Source organism: Arachis ipaensis, chromosome B10, assembly GCF_000816755.2.
Source record: "Arachis ipaensis cultivar K30076 chromosome B10, Araip1.1, whole genome shotgun sequence".
Taxonomy (NCBI): domain Eukaryota; kingdom Viridiplantae; phylum Streptophyta; class Magnoliopsida; order Fabales; family Fabaceae; genus Arachis; species Arachis ipaensis.
The window spans coordinates 12,287,374-12,311,430 of NC_029794.2; the positions used below are offsets into that span (position 1 = coordinate 12,287,374).

A 24,057-nucleotide genomic window follows, 5' to 3' on the forward strand; every position below is an offset into this window, starting at 1 on the left:
TGTGCCAGGCACTATATCCTTGGAATGATAGTGTGGTAGGCACTATATTCTTGGAATGATTTGTGATGAATTATATGTTGTTGTTGTTTTCCTTCTCTACCGCAAGAGTGTGCCAGGCGCTATATCCTCGGAAGTGGCAGAAAAGGCGACATCCGAAAGGGTGTGTCGGGTTGGCATTTATGGACCGACAAGTGATATCACGAGCCAATAGGATAGACATTCATCATGTCCATTTACTATCTGTTTGAATGCTTTGCCGACTTGATATTGTTTTCCCTATCTGTATAACATGTCTAATTGCTATATATGCTTTTACTTGTGTTTTACTTGTACTATATATACTTGTGCTTTTACTGGGATTGAGGAGGTTCGGAAGGCGGTGGCGTTGGGATCGTATGGCAGATCAGTTGGTGAAGGCTGTGGGACAGCGGTGGTTGATTAGAGTAGAAATCCCCTATGATAGATTACCCTTTTTGGTTCTACGACTTAAATCTTATTAAGGTTTTACATATTATGCTTATTCGGTTTAGAATGCTTTAAGCTTGAATTCTTGTGATGGATATGGAGTCTAGGATTGCCTTTGGCGTCCCGGGGTCTTATATCCTACATCACTGGGTACTGTTACCATACTGAGAACCTCCGGTTCTCATACCATATTTCTGTTGTTGTTTTCAGATGCAGGTCGCAACCCACCACGGTGAGTTGTTTTACTAGTGACAGGAGCGGAGGATCTGGATACCTCTTGGAGTCTTTTTGATGTATTATGTATGTCTCTCGCTTTTGTATTTTGTTTAGCCTAGGGGCTTGTATTTGAGAGAACAAAACTTGTATAAGCTGTTTTACTATTTGGTCTGATGTATTGTCTACTGATGAGCGGATATTTTATACGCTTTTTGGGGATAATTTCATATAGTTTAGAGTATGTTTTAGTTAGTTTTTAGTCTATTTCTAGTAGTTTTTAGGAAAAATTCATATTTCTGGACTTTACTATGAGTTGTGTATTTTTCTGTAATTTCAGGTATTTTTCTGGCTGAAATTGAAGGAGCTGAGCAAAAATCTGATTCAGGCTGAAAAAGGACTGCTAATGCTGTTGGATTCTGACCTCCCTGCACTCAAATTGGATTTTCTGGAACTACAGAACTCGAAATGACATGCTTCCAATTGCATTCGAAAGTGTCAGAAAATGGGTGGAAGGCTGGCGCTGAACGCCCAGACCATGCCCAAAACTGGCGTTCAACGCCAGAAACAAGGCAGGATTGGCGTTCAACGCCAGAACTGGGCAAGAATCTGGCGTTGAACGCCCAAATGGGGCAGCATCCAGCGTTGAACGCCCAACAGGGGCACATTTCTGGCGTTCAGGTGCCAGGAACAGACAGTGAGTTGGCGTCTAACGTCACTCCAGCTTCTAACTCTGGTACGCAATTGCCAGTGAGGGATCAGACACACACAAGTGCTGATAACAACCCCTCTAAAAAGGCTTCTTTAACCACTAAGGTTGAAGAATATAAAGCCAAGATACCTTATCCTCAAAAACTCCGGAAAGAGGAGCAGGATAAGCAATTTGCTCGCTTTGCAGATTATCTAAGGACTCTTGAAATAAAGATTCCATTTGCAGAGGCACTTGAGCAAATACCTTCTTATGCCAAGTTCATGAAAGAGATCTTAAGTCATAAAAAGGAGTGGAGAGAAACAGAAAGAGTTCTCCTCATTGAAGAATGCAGTGCAGTCATTCTGAAAAGCTTTCCTGAAAAGCTTAAAGACCCTGGGAGTTTTCTGATACCATGCATATTAGAAGGTGACTGCACCAAGACAGCTTTATGCGATCTTGGGGCAAGTATCAACCTAATACCTGCATCCACTATCAGAAAGCTTGGTTTAACTGAAGAAGTTAAACCAACCACTTCCCTCCACATAATTATTGGAAGCAACTGAGGATAGAAATACCAAAAATCACTAGGAATCAAGCCACAAAGGCAAGGAAGAGACATAAAAGAGCTCACGAACATCATTGGTGCCTCAAGAAGGAAATGCCATCATCACTAAGGTGGACTCATTCCTTGTTCTTACTTTCTCTGTTTTTTCGTTTTCTCTATGTTAAGTGCTTATCTATATTTGTGTCTTCATTACATGATCATTAGTAGTAATTAGTGTCTAGTTTGATTTTATCCCCAATTAAGTTATAGTTTACTTTTCTCATCATCAGCAAACATGAATAAAATAGTAGATCTTTTGAATAAGAAGCAATAAAATTTCGAGTTTTAATAAGAGAAATTCTAATTAGTTAAATGTGGTGGCAATGCTTTCTGTCTTCTTAATGAATGCTTGAACAGTGCATATATCTTTTGAATTTGTTGTTTAAGACTGTTAAATATGTTGGCTCTTGAAAGAATAATGAACATGAGACATGTTATTGATAATCTGAAAAATCATAAAAATGATTCTTGAAGCAAGAAAAAGCAGCAAAGAACAAAGCTTGCAGAAAAAAAAAAAAAAAGAAGCAAGCAGAAAAAGCCAATACCCAAGCAACAGTTTAAGTTTGGTGTTGTGATGAGCGGATATTTTATACGCTTTTTGAGGATAATTTCATATAGTTTAGAGTATGTTTTAGTTAGTTTTTAGTCTATTTCTAGTATTTTTTAGGAAAAATTCATATTTCTGGACTTTACTATGAGTTGTGTATTTTTCTTTAATTTCAGGTATTTTTCTGGCTGAAATTGAAGGAGCTGAGCAAAAATCTGATTCAGGCTGAAAAAGGACTGCTAATGCTGTTGGATTCTGACCTCCCTGCACTCAAATTGGATTTTCTGGAGCTATAGAACTCGAAATGACATGCTTCCAATTGCATTGGAAAGTAGACATCCAGGGCTTTCCAGAGCAGAGATTCAGAGGACAAAGCATCTCCAAAACTCCAACATATTCTCCATTACTGCACAACAAGTAACCTTTAATTTATGCTCTCTTGGTTATTCGCAATTCAACTGATAAACATAATTGACTTCCTGACTAAGATTTACAAGATAACCATAGATTGCTTCAAACCAACAGTCTCCGTGGGATTCGATCCTTACTCACGTAAGGTATTACTTGGACGACCCAGTGCACTTGCTGGTTAGTGGTACGCGTTGTGAAAAGTGTGATTCACAATTCGTGCACCATCTATATATGGCTAGCCGGCTTAAACTTCGCGAGCCGTGGCTAGATTCTTATGATATTATACTACTATATTTTGTTATATTACATTTGTTTCTGTGCTTTAAGTTAGTAGCTTCGCTAGTACGTCTTGCGTTTTTCAGATCCTGTTTTTGAGCTATATTCTTCATCGGGCTTCTAGATATTATTAATTCCTTCTATATATGATATGTATAAGTTTAGAACTGTCGTAACCTTTAATTAACCTTTGCTTTACGATGCGTGGTAAGGCTTAGGCTAATTAGGGTGTTACATTTAGTGGTATCAGAGCAGTTCATCCTCGTGAGCCTGAGGGATGGACCGACTGTGCTTTATTGCATACTCTGTGTGTCTTTTTCTTTGATGCTATTAGGTTATCTACTTGATATTGCATAGCATGCTTGTTTGTGAGTGCCTGTTTGGGAAAATTGAAACACTAGACTTTTGGTATTGAGACTGATCACCTTGATATCGATTGTTTGGTGTAGAAAGGAATCCAAATGGCTAATCGCGGATGAGGTCGTACACGTTCACGAGAGAGTAGGAACGAGCAACTGGCTGATAACCATGCCAAATTCATGGCGGCGATGGCGAACTTAGCAAATACCATGGAGGCTAATGCTGCTGCGACTCCGCAAGCTATGCAGAGGTTAGGCCAACCGGCCAGAAATGGAAACGGGAATGGCAAAAGAAATGGGAATGACTATGCGGGAGAAAATGGCGATACTGTGGGAGGTGCTCCGATGACCTTAGCTACGTTTCTCAAGGTTCATCCGTCCAGTTTCAGGGGTTCAACAAATCCTACTGAAGCGGATCACTGGTTTCAGGCTATGGAGCGTGCTTTACAGGCGCAACATGTTCCCCTCAATCAATATGTCGAGTTTGCCGTTTATCAGTTAGCGGGAGACGCCCAGCCCTGGTGGCAAGCAGAGTGTCGCTTGCTACAATTTCAAAACGCCGACATTCCATGGGAGGTGTTCCAAACGGCCTTCTATAAGAAGTATTTTCCCGAGTCTACAAGAGAAGCGAAGGAGATGGAACTGATGCAGCTGAAGCAAGGTTCCCTATCTGTGGCAGACTACACCAACAAATTTGAAGAACTCTGTAGGTTTTCTAGGGCGTGTCAAGGTGCTTCGGAGGCCTATGAAGGCTGGAAGTGCCTCACGTACCAAAGGGGCTTGAAGGATGACATCATGACTGTTGTGGCTCCTATGGAGATTCAGATTTTCTCCGATCTGGAGAACAAGGCAAGCGTGGTTGAAGAACATGCAAAGATGGTAGCCTCGTTAAGGGACACTTATAGAAGCAACCCTAGTAAGGAACGTGTCGATTACCTTGGACCAAAGAGACAGAACTTCAAGAGAGATGGACACGCTCCCCAGTATCTGCTAAGTCAAGGGAATTCTAGGAGGGACAACAGTGCTCAGTTTCACTATATGAAAGGGAGTCGCCTGTGCTATGTTTGTGGACTACCTGGACACCTAGCCAAGACCTGTCTTCGTAAGAAAAACCAGAACATGGGTCAGAATCAATAGTCAGACCGTGTGGTTGCCTTGGATGCACGTGACGCGACAGGGTCGGATCCTCCGACGAGAGGTAAGCGTATGCATTGAGTATTATATTGCTTGGACCTAACAGTAGCTTAGTTCTATCTTTTCCAAAGTCGTCGTTTGGATTACCAGAGCTTAGAGTTTTGTTGGGAGTGAACCATGGGGAAGGAGGATTCTAGTGGCGATAGACGAGGATTTCGGACTTGTGGTGATGAACGATCTGAGTGGGCGTGCCGTAATGGTTACCAGGCATGGCTATAAGTCTTGTCGGTACCCTGTATGGGTGATGGGTACGGTTCCGCAATAGTGGCAACGGAAATACCGACTAACGCCTTTGCGGTTTTTAACTATGATTTTTGCCGTTTTAAGATTTAGAATGATTTTCAAATCTCGTTTGGAGCTTTAGTTTAAATGATTTGGTTTTGAAACTAGTATGGGAACTTTTGATCAAATGATATGATTTAAAACGGGAAAGTGAGTTGTATGATTTTGTTAACTTGTGATTTTGGGTTTGTAATTTCACTTATCAAAAAGGGATTCAAATGGAAAGGTTTTGATTTACGGGTTTCAATGAATTAGGAAAATCATGCTTTAAAATGATTGATTTACAAATAAATGATTTTCGACTCTTTTGAAAAAGTTTTAATAAATGAACTCATTTATATGGAACTTGTTTTAAAGGTTTTGAACAGTATTACAAAATCGGTATTTGGTTTAAAGGAAAGAATTTCGGATTCTTAACAACGATAATCAGAGTAACGCAGCGGAAGGCGAGAGAGTTTTCAAACTTTGAAGCAGAAGTTAACTTTAGCACCTGTTTTAAATCTTGCCGAAACCGCATGAACCATTTGAAGTATACTGTGATGCTTCCTTGAAGGGTTGGGTTGCGTGTTGATGCAACATCGGAATGTGATGGCTTACGCATCACGTCAGCTGAGACTGCATGAGGTGAATTACCCAACTCATGACCTGGACTTAGCGGCAATTGTGTTTGCATTGAAGATTTGGAGACACCACATGTACGGAGTAAAGTTTAGCATCTTTTCTGATCATAAGAGTCTCAAGTACATCTTTGATCAGAAAGAGCTTAATATGCGCCAGAGGAGGTGGATGGAATTGCTTAAGGATTATGATTTCGAGTGAGTTATCGCCCTGGAAAGGCGAATGTGGTAGAAGGAGCTTTGAGTCGGAAGTCCTTGACAATAGCTTGGATGAGAATCAAGGGAGAAGAGCTAATGGATAAGTTGTGGATCTTAAGCTGGACATTGGTGAAGTTGCCGGAAGGGCTTGTTTGAACCAGTTACAAATCTCAAGCAATTATTTTACAAAGGGCTCAGCAAGATGAGCAGAAGTTTCAGCAATTATTCTAACCAGTTGGGGATAAGAGGCGTGAAGAATTCACTAAGGATGAGGAAGGGTTGTGGAGATATAGAGGGAGGATTTGTATACCTGATATTGGGAGTTTAAGGCAAGACTTTTGTCAGAGGCTCACATCAGTGGGTTTTCTTTCATCCAGGCAAGACTTTTGTCGGAGGCTCATGACGTTAGGATTTTTGCCAGTAAAGAATGTCATAAAAATAATCGCGTTGTAGATATAGTCTCTAAACCGACAAAAATCCTTTCGTACAAACGTTTTGGTTGTCACAAGTAACAAACCCCTTTGAAATTGATAACCGAGTATTCAAACCTCGGGTTGTCTTCTCAAGGAATTGCAGGGAGGTATGTTCTTATTATTGGTTATGGAGATTGTAAATTTGGGGTTTTGAGAAATTTGGAGTTTGGGCAATGTGCACAGGTATATTTTCAAGTAATAAAAATTAATAAATAACTGTAAAATAAACTCTTGGCAAGGTATGAAGACTGGAGGTCCTATCCCAGTTATCCTTATCAATTTCAACGAGAATTAGATTTTTCTCCCACTTTATTAACCTCTAACTATGAAGGTAAGTTAAGTGGATGAATTAATTCTTGAAGAATTCCAATTCTCAATCAACAATGAGTTTGATAACTCAAGAGTCACCAATTATTTAACCAAAGCCAAAAGGGGGAAATTCTACTAGAATGAAAATAATTTGGATAAATCGAGAACTTTAATAAATTAAAGAAAGCAATCATAAGTCTGGAATACCTCAATTAACTCTAATAAAGACATCAAATGTAACATGAAAGAGTTCATAAATTATATAAAAATAAAGAACCTGGGAATGAGAGTCACTCCAAAACTAAGAGAAATCCTAAATCCTAATCCTAAGAGAGAGGAGAGAACCTCTCTCTCTAAAATCTACATCTACTCCTAAAATTGTGAATGTGAAAGCATTCTTATGAATGGATGCATTCCCTCACTTTATAGCCTCTAATCTGTGTTTTCTGGGCCGCAAACTGGGTCAAAAACAGTCCAGAATTCGCTGGTTTCGAATTTTGCCACGCTGGATTTCTGTCACTGCGACGCGGCCGCATGGATCACGCGGTCGCGTCACCTAGCGTCAGGGGAACTATAGCATATTATATATCAAATCGAAGCCCCGGATGTTAGCTTTCCAACGCAACTGAAACCGCATCGTTTGGACCTCTGTAGCTAAAGTTATAGCCATTTGAGTGCAGAGAGGTCAGGCTGGACAGCTTAGCAATTTCTCCAACTTCTTGCATTCCTTCCACTTTTGCATGCTTTCTTCCCATCCTCCAAGTCATTCCTGCCTTATAATATCTGAAAACACTTAACACACATATCAAGGCATCTAATGATAATAAGAGAGGATTAATAATAAGCAAATATAAGATCAAAGAAGCATGTTTTCAATCAAAGTACATAATTAGGAAGGCAAATGTAAAACCATGCAAATAGTATGAATAAGTGGGTAAAGAGTAGATAGAAACCACTCAATTGAGCACAAGATAAACCATAAAATAGTGGTTTATCAGCTCACTTCCAAGTGTTTGACATGTCAGAAGATGAAGGTAGAGCATCAGAAACCCTCGGGGATGCTATAGTCTCTTGGAATTCCTCAGTGGAAGTGGGGAGGAATCGCATGGAGGATATGCTGAGAGCATGTGTTCTGGATCAACCCAGAAGTTGGGACCGTTACATATCATTGGTGGAGTTTGCGTACAACAATAGCTTTCATGCGAGCATTGGGATGGCTCCGTATGAGGCCTTGCATGGACGGAAGTGCCAATCTCCACTTTATTGGTATGAATCCGGTGAAGCAAGCATTTTGGGTCCTGATTTGATAGCGGAGACTACTGAGAACATTAAGAAGATTTGTGCAAGGATTCTAACTGCTCAGAGTCGCTAGAAGAGTTATGTGGACCAGAGAAGGAAGCCGTTGGAATTTGAAGTGGGAGAACATGTGTTTCTGAGGGTTACACCGACAACTGGGTTTGGAAGAGCAATCAAGAATAAGAAGTTGAATCCGAGGTATGTAGGACCGTTTGAGATTTTAAGGCGATTCAGACCGGTGGCGTATCAAGTTGCTTTGCCACCTCATCTTTCTAACTTGCACGACGTATTCCACGTGTCACAGCTCCGTAAGTACATGTCAGATGCGGCTCATGTGTGGGAGCCTGAATCGGTCAAGTTGAAAGAGAACTTGACTTTCCAAGTGACACCGGTGAGGATTGACGACACTAGTGTAAAGAAGTTGTGAGGAAAGGAAGTTCAGTTGGTTAAAGTTGCTTGGGAGCGAGCAGGAGTTGAAGAACATACTTGAGAATTGGAGTCTGAGATGCGAAAGGATTATCCCGAGCTTTTCTCAGGTAATTCAAATTTTGAGGGCAAAATTTCTTATTTGGTGGGGAGAATGTAAGAACCGCGATCAATCAATCGGTTAATTAAGTGATTAATTGTCCAAAGTAGATTTCAAAATGTTAGAGTGAGAATTTGAGGATTTAAAGGTGATTTTTGGACTCAGTGGATCTTTCTGAGTCAGAAAATCTACTTTCTGCAAAAAAGTGAAAACTGTCAAAAATCTTAGAAAAACATTAGAAATGGAAAACCGGGTGTTAATTTTAAAGGTTTGGCCCGAAATTGGGCCAAACGGGTTAAAAATGCGAACGGATTGGACCGGACCCAAGTTGGGCCCAAGCCCAACATATATAAGGTTCATTTAATGAACCCATGCAGCCACAACACACATTAAACACATACTCACATCAGAAATTGAAAGAGGGAGGAGAGAAGAGCTTGAGCACTATTCATCATCATCTTCTCTTCGCGATATCTCGAGCTTCGGTGCTCCGATTTATGTGCCGTCAGCGGCTACACATTCCTTGTGAAGAGCTCTACAAAACTCATATAAAAAACTAGTAAGTAAAGTTTGAAAATTTCCCAGTTCCTCTCCTCTAAATTTCTGGTTTCTAGGGTTTTGGATTAAGTGAGTTTTTGTGATTTTGGATATTTAGGTTCACTCTAATCCTTGCTTAGCATTGGGTTTTGACATCCAAATCTGTTGGAAAAGGTAAGAGCCAATAAATCCTTGTGATTTTATGTTTAATTTGAAACCCTAGGTTGATTTGAGGTGATTTATATGCCTATAGTTTGATTGTTATGGCTTTGGGAGCTATTGGAACTTAATTGTGCCTATTGGAGTGGAATTGAAAGCTTGGATTTTGGTTGAAAGCTCATTTGGTTCATAAAGGGAATCGGCCAAGGTATGGTTTCGGTTTCCTCTATGTAGTATATAATATTCATGGACACTTAGGCTAGTGACCTATATGATAGGATTGGACTTGAATGGTTGATGAGTTGTTGGATGTTATTGTATGATGATGTTTGATGAAATGATGATTTTTGAGTTGATATTATTGGTTAATAGTGATATGATGAGGATGAATGACTTGTGATGTTGAGCAGTGGATTATGTTGATAAATGTGATATTGGTGTTGATCGATTGGTAATGTAGTTGGAAAATTGTTAATGAAGTTTGATATATGAGATATATTGATGTTGATGTGTGGATGAGGAAAGGTGAAGGAAAAATATGGTAATTTTAGGGTAGTATGACATAAAGGGTTGATTTTGATAAAAAGTGGAAATTTGAATGGTTTGGTATAGGTTGGAATGTGTATGGTAAGAAATGTTGGTAAGTGTGAAGTTTGGTAAAATTAGATTTTTGGTGAACTTTGTTCGATCATAACTTTTGCCTCAGTTTTCGAAATTGATTGAAATTTATTTAGAAATAAAGATCTTTGAAAACCCTTTAAATCGATATAAAGTTTGTGAAAATTGGAATTTTGTAGAGGAAGTTATGATCATTCAAAGTTGGTGTTAAAAATCTGAAATTCTGCAAGGTTGCCGAATTTCATTATTTCTGATATGTGCGAGCGCACACCCTGCAAAAATTTTGACTTGTGCGGATGCAGACACCTGTGCGCACGCACAGGCAGGGAAATACGTTCTGTTTGCAGTGCTCGCACAGCTTGTGCGCGCACATATCTAAGGAAGAATTTTAACTTGTGCAGACGCACAGACCTGTGTGCATGCACACGTTGGGGAGGCCAGTCTGTTGGGGGAGCTGGCACAGGTTGTGTGAGTGAACAGACCTATTAGGTTTTGACACCTGTGCATACGCACACCCCTGTGCGTACGGACACTTTTAAAAATTTTCCTGGGCGTGCGCACGCACACCCCCTGTTTCTCAAATATTGCCTTGTTTTCAATTATTCTACTTCCCCAACAAGGTTGTAAGCTTCTATAACACCATTTTAAGGCTTTTGGCTTAATTTTGGGTATGAGAACTCGGGAAAGAACTTTAGAGATTAGGTTGATGTCATTTTGAAAAGCTAGCAAACAGAGACTTAGGTTTTGGTGTACCGAAGATGAGTTGATTGAGAGAGGAGAAGAGTAGTGAACGGGGTGATTGCAGATAATAAATTGAGACACTAATGAATTAATGATGGATGTGATGAGTTGAGGACTCAAAAAAGAAATGGATGATCCTGATGGATGCTGAGAGTGTGCCAGGCACTATATCCTTGGAATGTTGAGAGTTGATAATTGGAAGTGATTTGAGATGAGAAATGATGATGAATTGAGGTTGATGGACTTGTAGATGTGGATACTTCATCGGGCTTCTAGATATTAGTTCTTCCTTCTATATATGATATGTATAAGTTTAGAACCATCGTAACCTTTGATTAACCTTTACTTTACGACGCGTGGTAAGGCTTAGGCTAATTAGGGTGTTACATGCTATGTTATTGGCTATTGTATATATTGTGAATATGTTTGCCTCTTGCTTCTTTGTTAGTTTTTGCTAGTTGTAGGACTTTGCTTTCTTTGTTCCTTGTTAGTTTTGTTTTTGTTTTCTCTTGTCACCATGAATTCTCATCACTTTGGCTATGAGTGTGGTTCAAACTATGTTGTAGGAAATGGAAGCTTTAATGAGGATTTGTATCAAGGCTTTGGAGATCAAAGGTGGGAGGAGCCCCAAGCTTATGGACAACCTTCTTGGCAATAATCTCCTCCCGAATCAAGTTTGATAAGAGTTCTTGGGGACATAACTACTCTCCTCATGAAGATGCGCAAGGAACAAAAGGCATTTTATTCCATCCAAGCCGTTCAAGCGCCACCCCAACATGATTACCCTTCGGATTCTTATGGGTACAATCCAAATCCTAATGCATACCAATCTAATGTGTGTGATGACCCCTATTGTGATTGTCAACCACAACCACCACATACATATGACCTTTTCCCTCAACATAGTCCCCAACAACCTCATTCATAAGCCTCATACCACCATTCATCCCATATGACCCTAACCCATATCCACCCTACCAACCACCATATGAACTATACCTAGAGCCACCACCATTTCAACACCAATACTCCTAAGAACCACAATTTCCATACACACCACCTCAAGACTTTCACCAATATGGACCACCTTCCAACTACAATGCCTTTTCCTCAAACAATGAACCCTCTCTTCCACCATCGCCCTCCAATAAAGCCCTCATGCTAAAACAAAGAGATCTTAGATCTTATATCCTAAGGCAACAAGAGGAGACGGAAAGGGAGTTTAAGGAGCTAGAAGCCCAGATGGCTATCATGGTAGAAGCCATTAGCAACATAGTCTCATCCCGCCTAAACTTGCATGATCAAGGCACTCCCATTATTGAATGTGGAGAAGCACCCAAGGAGCTTAGCGAGGGAGTGAATTTGGAGCTCCAAGGTGAGGAAGAGAAGTTAAAGCAAGAAGTACAACAAGAGGAGGAGGTAGGGATTATTAAAAAAGAGGAAGTAGTGGTTGGGTGTTTAGGATATGTTGAGCACATAGAGGAATCTCAGGCTGAAGAGCCTTCTTCCATGGAGTTTGGAAGGGATGTTAAAGAGGAGAGTGATGTTAAGGATATGGATAGAGAGTTGAGGGAAATTGATCAAGAAGTAGATTCTATCATTAGTGATTTTTTGTCCACATTGATCAATCCCCTTGATAATCTTGTTGAGCCTTCTTCCATTGGACTAGAAGGCGATGTTGAGGAGAACGTGCAACGTCCAAGGCATATTGTAAGTGAAGAAGTGGAAGAAGTGTTCCAAGCAACAAGCTCCCCTATCTATGATGATTTCGCATCAACATGCGATCCTTTTGAGCTCGAGAAATCCTTCTCCATTGGGCTTGGAATTAATGAAGGGGTAGACTTAGCTAAACCCCCTATTTATGATGAGAGTGATGGGGAGGATCTTGAAGAGATTGGTGAAGAAGAATGTGCACTTGAGGAAGCTTGGCAAGAGGTAGAGCTTGAAGAACCTTGCCAAGTGGTGGAAGCCTCTAGAAGAGGATGGACGGGAGTGGAATGTGCTTTATCAAGACCGTTAGGAACTCCTCTACCTAGGTTGCCATCTAATACTTCATTTGAGTGGGTAAAACTCCTAACTCTTAGCTTTATATCCTACTTGAATTTGGTTTGCTTGAAACAAATGGCCAACTTAGGGCGCTTTGTGGAATTAAGCGTAAGAGGAGGATGTTTAGTGATTGGCGTTGTAAGTCTAGACTCATTATGGTGGGAAGCTCAAAATTGAGGAGCATGGATTGGTGTAGTGCTCAATTGGATGGGTCTAGGAGGGTAGTTTGGTGCCTTTATGAGAATTCGGCTTGCTTACCACCCAGAGGAAATTATCATAACCAATTTGGAGACGGGTGTGAAAACAAAGTATGGGATCCCGGATTACAATGTGAAGATCAACTTTGGAAGCCTATGGGCTGTGAAGAACTCCATCAAAGCTTGGAGCTATTAACTTTGAATGATGGAGCTTATTGGAAGTCCAAGCATTAGTGGATGTTCAAGGATGGATTCAAGCACAAGCCACCTTGATGAAGAGAAGCTCCCCATAAGTCCAACTTAAGGACAATAAACAAAAGTGTTAGGTGGGAGACACCCCACCATGGTAAAATCTTTCCCTTTTTCTCTTTTGTAAATATTGGTAAAATAAGTTTAATTTCATGCTTTGTTTAGTTTGTTGAGTTTATTTGGGAGTCTAGCAGGTTAAATAAGGTTTTATAGTGTTTTGGTAGCTGTTTGGAGGTTTGGTATGCTTGGTTTGGTGCAAAAACTTGAAAATTTTTGAAAAACAGAGCACCAACCCACGCGTACGCATGCCCCAAGCATTTTCGACCATCCACGCGCACACGTCACCCACGTGTACACGTGGATCCCAAAACTCCACCTCCCAGCCAAAAAACTGAGAGTTGCGCCTGCACCACACGAACACTGTGCCTTTCGTGCAGGCCAACCCACGCGTAAGCGTGAAGGACGCATACGCGTCGCTCTTTGAATAAGCCATCCACGCGTACGCGTGATACACATGTACGTGTTGTGTCCGTTTCACCACTCCACGCGCACGCGTCACTGACGCGTACGCACGGGCTGCCTTGTTTCATTCACCTTCTTTTCTTCTCCCCTTTCCATTTCTTTCCTTCTTCTCTCTTCTCTTCTCTTCTTTCCACCCTTCAACCATCACCCAACACTACCAAGTACCATATAACACCATTTCTTTTGGTTAGTTAATTAGTTAGTTGTTTAGTTAGTTTGTTTCATGTTTATTTTTTCTATTCCATTATAAGTGTTGGATTATTAACCTTGTTTACTGTTTATTGCTGCTTAAGTGCTTATTATTGACTGAATGCTATTTTTGCATAACTGTTTTTGATATTCATTGTTGGATTCCTTGTTGAGGGTACATTTTTGTTACTTGGTTTCGAGTTCTTAATGCTTAATGTTTTGAATACAAAGTACTTGTACATTGCCTCCAAGTATCTTAACTCTTTTGAATTGCATGTTTTGGCCGCCATGCATTCATCATCCATCGTTAGGCAATTGTACATTATCAATGCATTTTTTTAGGTGATGTTTGCTATGCTTGATCCATATTTACATCACCTATTTCATGCATTGAGATTTTGGAATTGTGAAATTGGATCGAAAGCTTACCTGAGTGACATATTTTTGAACTCTTCAAGCTTTGTGGACCATACTTGCTATGTGATTGATCTTAACTCTTATATTTCTTTTTCTAAGTTCCATAGCATCCATGTAGTACCCCACCTCTATGTCACTTAGGTGTTGCAAATAAACTTCAATATGTGTCATTGTTTGATGTGTAAGTTTCACATTCCATCTTGTTCATTAAAGTTACCTTGTATATCAATCAATGTCCATCCATTATCCAATTCACAATTGCTTGACTTTGCTTGAATGCTTTTATGCTTCCTTATTGCTTGTTTGGTTGTCTCAACCTACAAGTTCTCTTTGAAGTATCTCAAGCACACTAGAATGAGTGACGTGCATACTTTCTTTGTGTAATTGTGACATAGCTCTCTATGATAGTGTGTGTGTTCTAAAGGGCACCTAATTTAGAATTCACACACCTATTCTTTCTTAATATCACTTTCATTCACTCACTTCATTCTAGTGATTTACCTCATTCCAACAATTCATGCTTCTTTGCTTTTGTATTTTCTCATCTTACGGTGTTAATTTCTATTTTTCATGACCGATGTACCATAAGCAAAGACGGAAGTGAGAGAAGGAACACGCAGCAACCGGTTGATCCGCCAGCTGAAGGTGGCAATTCGAAAAATAGCCATACCCCCTTGCTCATCTTTGAGTGCACCGAGGACGGTGCAAACTTTTAAGTGTGGGGAGGTCGTCCGACCAGTCGGTGTTTTTTGGGTGACAAATTTCTAACCCCAACACTTTTGCATTTCAATTTTAGGTCTTCTAGGATTTTTAGTTGTATTTTATTATTTTGCATATATATGCATAATAAGCTTAGTCAAAATAATGAGATTTTTCAAGAAATTTATCTATAGGGCACCCCAATTGATTGAAAAATTTTTTTAGAACTTGCTTGAACTCCACATTGTGGAACATGATTTTTGAGCTAAGAATACAAGCATGTGAGATTTGAGCCTAATTGTGTAGTTACATCATACAACCACTTATTTTCATTCTTGTGTGTATTATTCTCTTTCTATGAATGCAATCTTTGATTTGTTTGATTCTTTATGTCCATTATTTTGTTTATGAATGCACTTATATGATTGAGGCCATTATTTCAATTAGCTCACTTATCCAAATAGCCTTACCTTTTATCCTCCATTGTTAGCCAATTTTGAGCCTATGCTTAACCCAATTGTTCTTAATTTTAGTACATTACAAGCCCTAAGCGAAAAATAATAAATGTCCCTTGTTTGGATCTTTGATTAGCTTAGGCTAGTGAGAGTGTTTATCATTTGATTTTGGGAACGTTAGGAACATTGGGTAGAGATAAAAGTGTATTTTTTTGGTTTTGTTGAAAATTATGGGAATTGGGTACATACTCATGCATTGAATGTTAAACTATATGCATTGATGCTCTTGTATATATTTTAGTTTGAAAAGAAAAAAATGAGAAAAACAAAAAGAAAAAAATATATATATAAAGAAAAAAATAGAAAAAGAAAGAAAAAAAAAAGTAATAAAAAGGGGACAAAATGCCCCAAAGTAAAGTTTAATAAAAATCAATGCATATGTGTGATGATCAAAAGAGAATGCATGAGTATGTGAAAAAGTGAAGAATGGGTAGTTAAATTAGCTTTGAGATTGTACAGGTTGCTATATAGGTTAGGTGGGAAGTTTAAGCTTATCAAAGATTCAAATTCTAGTCCACTTGACCATATATATGCCCTTACCATGACCCTAGCCCCATTACAACCTATGGAAAATTCCTCATGATATTTGTATGCATGCATGAAATAATTGTTGATTGTGAGATGAAAAACAAATCTTAGAAAGCATGATTAGGGGAGAATTGAGTGAATCAACCCCATACACTTGAGTGACTAGAGCGGATACACATCTGGTGAGGGTTCGATTGCTCAATTACATGCTTCCACCTATGATCATCTTTTCTTGCAAGTTTGTGAACTATTTTTAATAACTCAATTCAATTGTGGGTTAGCTTTGATTGCTATTGCTTTAGCCCTTGTGCTTGTATATGTATTCTTGGAAATTGAATTATTTTGACCAAGTAATTGCATTCATTTAGATAGTTGCATATAGGTAGATTGCATGTAGGTAGTTTGCATTGAATAAATGTTGATACCCTTTGTTTCTTTCTTGATTTTAGCATGAAGACATGCTTGGTTTAAGTGTGGAGAGGTTTGATAAACCCTAATTTCGTGGTTTATCTTGTGCTTAATTTAGGAAATTTTATCACCTTTTTCCCACATTTATTCAATGAAATAGCATGGTTTTGTGATTCTCCCTTAATTTGTGCTTAAGTGTAAAAACATGCTTTTTAGGCCCTAAATAGGTGATTTTAATTCACTTTAATTCCATTCGATGCCTTGATGTGTTTATTGAGTGATTTCAGGTTCATAAGGCAAGTATTGGATGGAATAAATGAAGAGAAAAGCATGCAAAGTGGAGAATTCATGAAGAAATGAGCATTTGGAGAATTGAGGGCCACGCGCACGCGTCATCCATGCGTACACGTGCATTGAAGATTTTCAAGCCACGTGCACGCGTCATCCACGCGTACGCGTGAGTAGGAATTTCGGCCAGCGACGCGCACGCGTCATTTACGTGCACGCGTGACACTCAGCACGTGACCCACTTAAAGTGAAATCGCTGGGAGCGATTTCTGAGCTACCCAGGCCCAAATCCAACTCGTTTCTGAGGGTATTTCATGCAAAATTGAAGATTGAGCAAAGGGGGAGCACTTAGTTAGTCATGATGAGCCTTGAGTTAGTTTTCTAGAGAGAGAAGCTCCCTCTTCTCTCTAGAATTAGGTTAGGATGTGGTTAATTTCTCTTAGATCTAGATTTGATTACTTGATTTCATCTTGTTTCCTCTACAATTCCTTGTTCTAATACTTCAATTCTTCTTGTTTCTTTTGTTAATTTTACTTTCATGTCTTTTTTATATTCATGCACTCATGTTGAATTTGGATCTCCTTTAATGCAATTTAATATTTGATGTTCTTTTGATTGTTGATTTGAGTTGTGATCTCACTTTCCTTGCAATTGGTAGTTGGTAGATTTTACTATTTCTTGCAATTTATTATGCTTTCCTTTTATGCCTTCCAAGTGTTTGACAAAATACTTGGTTGGATGTTAGAATAGATTTTGAGCATTCTTGGCTTAGAAAAAAAATTAGGTGATCTTGAGTCATGGATACCCAACCCATATTGGTGATCTAGAGTTGTCAGCTAGTATTATTTCCATTGACTCTAATCTCTTGCTAGTTCAATTGGTGAGTTGATTAGGACGTTTGGATTGAGATTAGCTAGTCTTGTTAGACTTTCTCCGAGTGTGAAGATAATATGTTACTGGTGCACGAAATTGTGATCCCATTAATGTAGTGCACAAAGAAGAAGGCACAGAAAAATAATAATAATAATGGAGATCCTTTATACCCCAGTATAGGGATCCCTGTGTGAGTGGAAGAAGAGGGGGAGACAAAGAATGTAATATAATGGAAGAAACACAGCTGTGAGGATGGAAGAGAGGTGAGATGAGATGTTAGGATATGAATGAATAAATAGAATGAGATGGGGGAGGAAATTTTCGAAAATTTTTTGAAAAAGATTTTGAAAAAGATAAGATTTTCAAATTGAAAATTTGATTTGACTCATGAGAAACAATTTGATTTTTAAAAATTTTTGAAAAAGTCAACTCAATTTTCGAATTTTGATGAGAGAAAAAGGGAAAGATATTTTTTTTTTATTTTTGACTTTTTATAAAAACATGAATTTGAAAAAGATTTGATTTTTGAAAAAGATTTTGAAAAAGATAAGATTTTCAAATTGAAAATTTGATTTGACTCATGAGAAACAATTTTGATTTTTAAAATTTTTTGAAAAAGTCAACTCAATTTTCGAATTTGATGAGAGAAAAAGGGAAAGATATTTTTTGATTTTTGAATTTTTATGATGCAAGAGAAAAATACTAAAAGGATGCAATGCATGAAATTTTTAGATCAAAACGATGAATGCATGCATGAATGCTATGAATGTCAAGATGAACACCAAGAACACTATGAAGAACATCAAGAACATATTTTTGAAAAATTTTTTAATGCAAAGAAAACATGCAAGACACCAAACTTAGAATTCTTTAATGCTTAGACACTAAGAATTCAAGAATGCATATGATAAACATGAAAAGACACAAAACAAAAAATCATCAAGATCAAACAAGAAGACTTACCAAGAACAACTTGAAGATCATGAAGAACACTATGAATGCATGAATTTTCGAAATATGCAAGATGCATATGCAAGTGACACCAAACTTATAATGTGACTCAAGACTCAAACAAGAAACAGAAAATATTTTTGATTTTTATGATTTTCTAAATTTTTTTTTTTTTGGATTTTTCGAAAATTAATAGAAAAGGGAAAATAAGGATTCTAAAATTTTTAATATGAATTCCAGGAATCCTGCATTCTTAGTCTAAAGCTTCAGTCCAGGAATTAGACATGGCTCCTAGCCAGCCAAGCTTTCAATGAAAGCTCCGGTCCAAAACACTAGACATGGCCAATGGCCAGCCAAGCTTCAGCAGGTGATTGAGGATCAGCAGCAGGTTGATTAGCAATCTGGAAAGCCCTGGATGTCTACTTTCCAACGCAATTGGAAGCGCGCCATTTCGAGATATGTAGCTCCAGAAAATCCACTTTGAGTGCAGGGAGGTCAGAATCCAACAGCATCAGCAGTCCTTCTTCAACCTCTGAATCTGATTTCTGCTCAAGTCCCTCAATTTCAGCCAGAAAATACCTGAAATCACAGAAAAACACACAAAATCATAGTAAAGTCCAGAAATGTGAATTTAACATAAAAACTAATGAAAACATCCCTAAAAGTAACTAGATTCTACTAAAAACATACTAAAAACAATGCCAAAAAGCGTATAAATTATCCGCTCATCAGTTACATTCTTCCATCGTCAGGGATGACGTAATAAGATAAATTCTTATTAATTATTGTTATTAGTGACTAGGATAGAAAGCCTACATTCTCAACCCTTGCCATGAATGTCTCTCTTCATTACTTGCTTTCTTTACTTGCTTGATTTACTTTTCTTGTCATTTAATTTCTTGCCCCTTTTATCAATCAAACCCCCTTGCACCTTCATAGCCAATAATTAACCACTTCATTGCAATTTCTTGTGAGACGACTCGAGGTTTAAATACTTCGGTTAATTCTTATTGGGATTTGTACTTGTGACAACCAATATTTTTGCATGTGAGGATTCTTTGTCGGTTTAGAACTATACTTGCAACGAGATTTCATTTGTGAAATCCTAAACCATACAAAGAAACCGATCATCATTTACCAAAGACTACAATCGTATATCTAATTTTGAGAATCATGTACTTCATATTTTGGACATAAATTAATCATGTAGACAGCAAACATGCTTTTCCTCTTTGACCTAGCAACAACAAAAGCTTACTAGCAAATTCAGTCAAAGTAAACAGTAAGCAAGCAAAAACATCAATACCTTGCAATTTGCAGCATCCTTAGAAATCTACATTGCTCTCCATTCATCAGCTTCTCGGCCAATGCAATGAAATTCCTCTCGCTCCTATATTTTTTATTTTTTGACAGAGAAAGGATTATGGAACCAAACATAGAACGAGTTTCAAGAAACGGCTATAATAAAGGGCAATGAAAACATCTCACAAAAACAAAGGGAAAGTAACCTTTGCTAGCATTTCTGCAATACGCTTCCTTTTCTTCTTCTGCCAGTGCTTATTTCTTTTGGACTTGTACACTTTATTCGCAAACCTTGTAGTCGCAGATTTCTCCTCCCATGGACTTGCTTCATGCGCAACATATCTGAATGGCTCCAACGCAGATCTTAACTTTGACATCAAATAATTTTCTGCTTCAACTGCCAACGATTATTGGGATTCTATATTAACCCTTATGTCTTGCAAATATTCTTGAAAACCAGGCAGATAAGTTTCGTTAGATCCATGTTTCACATCTTCTAACGACACTTTACCATCTTTGATCATCATTAACATCTCTAGCTCCTTCTGCGTAAGAAAAACAACAAGTTTATTATTTTGATAAGAATGTAATTGACTAGCTTACAACATAAAAGCTATTAATTTTGTAGAAACATTAAGTTTAAAAAAGTGAAATAATATATAAAGCCAAAAAAAGATATATTGCCTTTGCAAGATTAAGAGTATCCTGCAATTCTCTGAGGTGTTTACAAACATTTCGATTTTGCCAAAATGAATTGAATTTGGTGGTTCAAGAGGTAACATTGGAAACTGAGGAGATCCAAGAGGATGAGGTGATGGTACAAACTGAAAATGAAATGGATTCATTTCTTTTAAGAATACCGTACTCTGTAATTCAGAGACTAACTCTAAATAAATAAATAACCAAAAGAAGAAACAAAATCAACAAATAAAACAAAAAAAACCATGATATTCATAATCAAATTATAAAATATTGAAACAACTTCATTCCAAAGTGATAGAAACATAAAATTACCAAAATACAAAGATTCATAACAGTGTAAATTCCTTCTCCCAGGTTACACATAAAGAGGTTCAGCGTCAAGCATGTAAAACAATGAAATCATAGGTGTAACACTAATAAGTTCATTCTAAAATCACCTGAGTAAATCTATGTGGCATGGATATTACTAATAAATATTGAAGAACTAGTTTTGTAAATGAAAAATGGCAGAACAAAGTAGGAAACTAACTTCAATGCTGTTCTAAGGCAGCTCTCTGGTTTGCTGATCGCCTTCTGCGCAGTAGTGGGGTGTTTTTAGACGAATTGGACTTATTTTCTTTTTAACGACTTTTTTATTTGGGTCTACGCACTATAATAAGATGAACGCTTTGGACTTTTAATCACAGTCTAAGCAAATAAAGTCTAAGTTAATAACCAAAAGTAAGTTTAAATAAAATTTAATTTCTTATAAAATACTTTTTTAATAATTTCTACAAAAAAAAAATTTGGTTATATAAATTTTTAAACTTGCCTATCTTACTCTATCAGCAACTAAAGTAGTAGGTTAAATATTGATGTAATTTGTTTTGCCATGTAAGTATTTACTTTTTTTATGTCAATGTTTAATCTAACACAACTTTAGGTAATATAATATATAAACGCTAAAAACAAAAATAGATCATTTTTAAATTTTACCTAGAATAATATAAAAAATTAAATTATAAAATAAAAATCTAAAAGAATATATTTCATATAAATAATAAACTTCTTTGAAGATTGACGGAAATGAATATAAATGTTAGTATAAAAAAGCTTTTTTTTTATAAATTAAATGAAGAAAATGAAGATTTTTGACCGCTTTGTCGATTTTGGCATAATCTTTCGTGCACATTCTCGTAGAGAAAGAAATTTGTATCCTTTTTAGCAACATCCTTGAAAATTCTAAAATTTGTTTATTACTTGTCTAAATAAAAGTAATAGATTAAATGTTGACGTAGTTTCTTTTGCCATGTTAGTATTTATTTTTGTTACGTTAATATTTAATCTAACACAATGTTAGGCAATATAATATATAAATGACAAATATAAAAATAGATAATTTTTAAATTTTACTTAGACCAATACAAAGAAATAAATTACAAAAATAAAAATCTAAAAAAATATTTCATATAAATAAAAAACTTATTTAAAGATTGATGGAAGTGAATATAAACATTAGTATAGAAAAGCGCATTTCTCTAAATTAAATGAAAACGAGAAGTTTTGGTGACAATCTTGTCGACTGTAGCATAATCTTTTATGGACACATTTCTACAAAGAAAGAGATTCGTGTCCTCTCTAACAACATTTTTGAATTCTATAATTTTTTATTACTCATCTAAATTAAAGTAATATGTTAAATGTTGATGTAAGTCGTTTTCCGTTGCTAGTATTTACATTTGTTACGTCAATATTTAATTTAACACAATGTTAGGTAATATAATATATAAATGATAAAAATAAAAATAGATAATTTTTAAATTTTACTTATATCAATATAAACAAATAAATTATAAAAATAAAATAAAAAGCTTATTTAAAAATTAATGGAAGTGAACATAAATATTAGTGTAGAAAACGACTATTTTTTCTATATGGAGATAATTTGAGTGTTTTGGTTGGAAATTGGCCTTTTTGGTATAATTGCATGTCGATGCATGCTGTAGGTAGAGCAGACCCAACACGCAGGTCACGTGTTGAGTTAGCACGCAGAGCACATGCTGGATATGTATTCAGATTGGGGCCAACACACAAGGGTGTGTTGGACACGTGTTAGCTATTGATTCGATGTGATTCCAACATGTGACATGCGTAGTGGGTGCTCTGCCTATAAAAATCGAAATTTGTTACTATTTTACTTTATTACGAGAAAAGTATTTTAGTGTATTATTGGTGTGATGGAGGGTCTTGCAAATATATTGGTGTACCACAATGGGGAGATTATACGAAATACACATGAGAAAGAAAGATTCGCATATAAGAATCTGTTTTTGTTTGTGTAAGACCCAAAATCTTTGAAAAGTCTTATTATGATCAAGTCTCAAATCATATAGTTATTTATAGTCTTAATTTCAGAAATCATTTTATTAAAGATAATTAAGGCAAGTTTTGATTTATTGAATTTGAGATGAGTTATGATTATTATCCAATTTCATAATTATTGGATTATTTTCTATATTTGAATTATAAAGTTGGTAGCTGTGAAATAATGAATATTTTATATGATTTGGATTAGATAAGTAATATTTTGAATATTAATACTGCTATTTTGGAAATTAAATAAATTAAGTATATTATTTCTAATTATTTGGTTGGGACATTTTATTGAAAATAAAGTGTAAAATTGATGATCAAATGGTATTTTTATACATTATTATTGTTGGATTAGAATTTATTTCTCATTACTATATTATCCCTATTTTAAGTGAAATTACTAAAATGCCCATGCCCTTAACCCTAATTTTTGAAAATGAAGCCCTAACCCTAAAACCCTAACCTATGACCCGGTAACCCATTGTTTCCCCATGCCCCAGCTGCAGCCAAAACCCCCTTCTTCCTAACTCAGCAGCAGCATTTCTTTTCCATGATGGAAAAGGAAAACAGAAACAGAAAAGGGAGAGGGAGTCTAAGTCATGCCAGGGGAAGAGAAGAGGGAGGGGCGAGCCAGCGTCGGTGGGCCTTGCCATCGCCTCCAAGCTGCTCGCCGTTCGCCACCAACGTCAAAGAAGTGGTATGACTTGTGAGTGAGAAGGACGTGGGTTGAAGCCATCGTCATTGCTGGCACCGAGAAAGAGAGACTGCGCGACAATGAAGGAAGGGCACATCGGCCAGAGACACGAGGAGCACGACCCACTGCGCCGTCGTCGATCCCTTGCCGTCGAGCTCGAAGGAGCAGGGGGAAACGACGTTGGGTTTGAGAGAGACATAGGTGGTGCGACACCAGGGAGGAGGCGAGCTGTTCGCGCCACCATTGCCGAGCCATAGCGCCGCCAACGCTGGGTCTCTCACTGCTGTGCGAGACCGCCACCATTACTAGGGAACGATGCTGCCAAGGGACCCGCGGAGAGAGTGTGAAGGTGCGGCAGTCGTGGGTAATTGCTGCAATGTCGCCGTTGTGCTGTCGAGAGGGAAGCCACCGGGTCGTACAGAGGAGAGGAGGCAGAACCGCACCCAGCCACCGCCGCTTCCGCCGCCATGAAACCCCACAGCGCCTCTGGTTGCCGGAAAACGGTGGTGGATGTTGGGGCTGGGTTAGCGCCGCCACTGCTGCTGGACGTTTCGAGCTGCTCCGCCGTCTCTGCCGCCGGAGAATGCAGCTTAGTCACCGGAAAAGCCC

At 37.8% G+C, this 24,057-nt stretch overlaps 1 pseudogene; it reads right to left on the bottom strand.

Annotated features, from left to right (window-relative positions):
- LOC107620146 overlaps positions 1-20,545 on the bottom strand; it is a 38,440-nt pseudogene extending 17,895 nt beyond the window's left edge.